Below are 5,192 nucleotides of genomic sequence, written 5' to 3' on the forward strand. Positions count from 1 at the left end.
AGTCGTTATCGTAACGTTGCTTTTAGTGAGACTGTGTATGCACATTATCAAGTTTGTGTGTGGAGGAAAGAAAGAGACAATCAATATAAAAGATAAGGAAGATGAGAAAATGGGGAGAGGCATAAGATGATTGTGATGATAATATGCATCACGGGTAAATACGTTCTCTCTATGTGACCCATATAACCCCCATAAAATATGTTTCTATACTACGACTTTGCTCTGCTAAATACATAATGAAGAAAACATACATGCTGGCTGGATTTATTTTTGTAGCTGGTATGTTAAAGAGAGCAGAGCACATACCTGAGCTGCAGTATATCAAACTGAAATATAATTTTCAGTTGAAAAGTAAATGGTGAATACAAAAAAGCTATTAGTTCTATTATAGTACAAAATGTTGTGATCTCGTAACACTGAAGGCTTTATTGAAAATATGCAGTATTAAAAAACACAGAATCCAAGGCGTTGACTTCTTTTTAATAGAGGATTCCATTGACAATATCACAGCTGCAAATGTATCCATTCAACACACTTGTACGCACTCACACACAGATTCCTTTCTGTTGTAGATGGGAACAACTCAGATGAACAGCTGCTGATGGAAGTATTACACAAGCAGAAATGGTACTCAAGCAGCAATACATTATACTGAGACAAAGGTACCTCCACAGCTACTTAAGCAGCAATACATTATACTGAGACGAAGGTACTTCCACAGATAAACACCACACGAGCAGGCTATGAAAGGCTGCAGGTATTTACATTGACAACATGATGGATACACTCAAGTATACAGTAGGTAGCAGCGGCAGTACCCAGCAGCCTCACATTGTCCTGTCAAGCTTAAACAAAAGATTCTTGACATTTTGTGTTAGAAAAGCCTTAGTCTAGTTTTCAGTTTAAATGGCGTGTCTTCTTAGAAGAAATAATAAAAATAAAGCCTTGGTCACGGGTCGGGTTCAGGTCTCAAATTCGGCACCAGGCAGGTGCAGTCAAGTCGAGTCTAAAAGGAGCAGGTACAGGCTTGTAACACCACATTATGTATTAAGACCGTATTATGTAATACCTAGACAAAATGTAATACATTTCAACACACGCATTTTGTAAAAAACGCCTGAATGCAATGTTTAATACATTTCCACGTATTTCAAATTAAATATTTACATATTCTAGTGGTTATTCTAAAATGTGGGAGTTGCACAATTTTGTGTGTTAAAGCATAAATCATACTGGCTTAAAATTAATTTAAAAAAGATACAATATGCACTGCAATATGTAAGAAAATATTTCAAAATGTTGGGGAAAGTATTACCTTTTGCGATCAAAATGTTTTTACAAAATGCGGATGTTATTTCATAAAGTGAAAATATATAGTTATTACATAATGAGCTGTTCCAAGGCTGGATCAGGTCTCAGTTTTAGTGTGAACTCTATATTGAGGGACTGGGGCTGCGTGTGTACCCTTTACTGGCCAGTGTGTACATCCCAATGCCTGACTGGTTACTTTTTGTATTTAGTTTCCTTGCTGTGTGTGTCTAGCTCAATGTCCCTAGCCCAATATGTGTGTGTCTGTGCATGAGTATGTGTGTGTCAGTACGTCCACACTTGGCTTCCTTCTCTCTCCCCAAAGTGCCGTTAAAAGGAGCCACTCTGCAGAAAGTAATTCATATTCAATTTCACCACGAGTCCAACTATAATCCCTTGCTTCCATTTTATGCTCACTTGTATAAAGGAAAAAAAGGAAAATATCATAATAAACTGTTCTTTGAATATTATCTTCGCAGAAAAAAGGGTTTTCATCAGCTGTTAAATTATTCATTTATATGGGAGAATAGCTACTGTGGTCAGTGTAAAGTTGAAGCAAAATGGGAAACCATCAGGGATGATGTTAGTCTGTGTTTGTATGGTGTTTTTTTATGGTTCTATTTCCCATTTTATTAAATTTGGGTTCATTGTTGTTGTGGTGCATTGAGTATAAATAGAAAAAGATAAGAATAGAAGGAGTGGGGAAGAAATGTGCGACAATCAGAGAGCAGCGCCTGGCCGCATCATCAGTCTGTTAACCAGCCTGCCAACCAATCCCCCAGCCATTTATCCGAGTGTCGAAAAGCCATTCAATCAAGAAAATCAACCAATGGCTCATTTGTTCCATCAGTGAGTTGGCTAGGTCTAGACAGCCACCTGAAGTAATCATTCAGTCAAAGACAGCAACATCTAGCCAAAAAGCTAGTGTTCAGTCAGCGTATTATTCAGCTGCCAGCCTGCAAATCAGCCCACAATCCTGTCACTCAGCCAGTCAGACTGTACAGTAAGTTAGTCAACCAGTCAGTTATTCAGTCTATTAAGTCAGACTGGAGCCGTCTAGTTAAATAGCTCTCTTCACACCTCATTTATCCCCTCACTCGCTTTTCTCTCATTTAGAGGCAACAGGGAGACAGAAAAGTGGAATTGGGTTAGAAGATATTCTTCTGTAATTTCTGTATCTCATTCCGCCTCATTTTTTTATCCCCTTCCTTCGTTGCTCTAATTAGTTCTTGTGCTTTTATTTGTTTTTTCTAGCCTTCGTTATTTAGTCTTCTCACCGATTTATTCTCTGGTCACAAATGTATTTTTTTCTACTGCCTCGACATGTCTTTTGGAGGTTTCAGACAGCAAATTAGCATTTTGATTTATTGGCAAATCAGAGTTGGTTTAAAACAGAGCAATTCTAAAATTGGAAATAGGCGTGGCTAATCTAGAAATTGTCTTTGCATATATTGTTCCAGCAGCTCTCCACCTAAGACAACGGAGGTTTGTGCGATGGGGGGGGGGAGCCTAGAAAAAAACGAAAAACTTGAATTTCACAGGGCGCGGGGAAATATATATATATTTTCTTTAACTTTGAAGGCAATCTACCTGCACTACCCTCAACCTTTTGGGCACTCCTGATCTAGTACTACTACTACTACTACTACTACTACTACTACTAAGCTACTGAATCCCTACCAGCTCCAAATTTGTAACTAGTGAACTTTCGTCTTCTCTATAGTGAAGGTATAAGACACTACCTATTAGCGTGTCCTGTCCCACTCCAACTCATTTCATCTTGATGCTTGGTCAGTGCCCCTCTGCGCCTGACACCGAGGCACCCTGAAGCTCAAACACAGGACCTTCACCCAGGAAACCCAGTTGTTCGTGTCCCACATTAACCTAAAAGTCAATGTTGACTTATTTTACTTTACTTGTTACATAACTTATGTACTTAACTGATGCCAATTAGTTAACAAACACACCTATTTTACGTAACAAACATCCTTTTTCTAGCCGAAGCCACAATCTTTTCCTAAGTTAACCTACTGTTACGGCCAGAGCTGTACCCCAGTACATGTTTTGATGTGCTTCTTCTCCTTCTGTGCCCACTGCTGGTTTCTCTGTTTGTGTCTGTTGCATGGGCGTGTCTGCCTCCCTCTCCAGCTCCACCTGCACACCTGTTCCTTGTTGCCATCAGCCCACCTGCCTCCTATCAAGTCATCTAATCAGCAGTATATCTCCTCCGGTTTCTCCTCTACTCACCGTCAGATTGTTGTTTCCACTCCAAGTGGTAGGTGACGTCAGACCGCTCTAAATGAAATCTTTGTAGTTCTGTGTTTTTTTTGATAGTTCTAATTTGTGTCTTCTTGTGCTTAGAACCAGCCTTCTACCTGCCTGCTTATCCACACCATTCACCAGCAACTCTCACCTCCCTGTCCTTACTGCAAATAAATCCTCGTATACCTTATAGAATTCCCTTTGTCTGCGTTCTGCACCTGGGTCCGCTCCGTACGATCGTGACACCTACAGTACCAGTCAAAAGTTTGGACACTCATTCACATTGGATGAGAATGAGAAACTTTTGACTGGTACTGTAGGTTGTTAGTTTATTTTGAAAAGACACTATGCGTGTAACGAGCGAAAATTGACATGCTGCCCCTGACAGGTCGAAACAGACACTAGAGGGTTTACGTTGAGCATCATAGTTTGAAGCGTAGAGCCACTGACCAAACTGTATTTGACGTGTTGGGAGTGAGAATGTGTTGGATAAAATGGATTCAAAGACACTGTTGGCATCACCCACACATAGACGCACTGATGAGCTGCAGTTTCAACATTTTACAAGTAATTCCCAAGCCACTATGAAGTATAATAATTCTATAGTGAACCTATGAAAGTGCATTGTATAATATATGCCACAATTACACAGCTTGCAAAATCTCAAGTTGCCGAATACAATAAAAGCTTTATTAAGAAAGCTTTTGATGAAAACATGAGCTTTGTTGTTATATCCCTCAAAGGGATATTTCAGTTCTCATTTTAGTGGCTTGTTACATATGTTAATTAATTTGAGTTCAGGTATTTTTTTTATCACCCAAACAATGATGTTTTACTCTCTATAAAATTGTATGTGCAACTAAATTTGGCCGAAGCTAAAAACAGGGAATAGTAAGATCCAAATGTAGCTCTCCCCACAGTATATGATAACAAAATGATTTATATAGAATACTAACTTTATTTAAATAGCAACATTCAAGACAAAGTGCTTCATAATAAAGGGTTGAGGGTGAGTTTTCAGAAGAGCTAAAAAAAAGAAGTAACAGAGTTGCCTGAGATCCTATATATGTCCTGAAAAATCTAATGTTTTTTATTTTTTTGTATCATTATTGCAACATTTAGCTTAGGATTTCTTCCTCTACCCTCTATGGTTTGATGTTTTCCATAGGGGACACATCAGTATTCACTAATACCTTCTCTACTAAGAAATGTGTGTGCATTAATTTCTGTGTGTTTCTGTGTGTACGTGCATCCTGGCAGTACATCTTTACTGTCTAAGTTAAACGAGACAGACACAAAGGAAGGAAATATAAATCTTCATCAGTATTCCCTATGCAGCTGTAGTATACACACATGCTTATATCACATGCATGCATGTAATCATTTCTCCACTCACGCATGCTGCTCACATCCACACAACAATGGGCATTTACTCTTCTTCTCAGTATAACTATGATTATCCCTTCATCAATCGACTGCATCTCAACCTCTCCTGTCGCCTTCAAATTGGCTCCCTGACTTAATGATCTTTTAAAAAACATTGCACACTCCACAAATATCCCATGATGCCACTGTCAATCTACTTTTTCCCTCCTGTCTGTAATCTTCATTTTCTCTGCCTT

General features: G+C 38.8%; 1 long non-coding RNA gene across 1 annotated transcript; it reads right to left on the reverse strand.

The window, feature by feature from the left end:
• Positions 1 to 459: 459 nt before the first annotated feature.
• LOC115017098 (uncharacterized) lies at positions 460 to 3,425 on the reverse strand. The gene is made up of 2 exons (XR_003833220.1): positions 3,340 to 3,425; positions 460 to 1,006 (listed from the first exon to the last, which is right to left on the reverse strand). It is a non-coding gene; the product is annotated as an uncharacterized LOC115017098 (long non-coding RNA).
• Between the last annotated feature and the right edge of the window lie 1,767 nt (positions 3,426 to 5,192).

Source organism: Cottoperca gobio, chromosome 12 (genome assembly GCF_900634415.1).
Source record: "Cottoperca gobio chromosome 12, fCotGob3.1, whole genome shotgun sequence".
Lineage (NCBI taxonomy): Eukaryota > Metazoa > Chordata > Actinopteri > Perciformes > Bovichtidae > Cottoperca > Cottoperca gobio.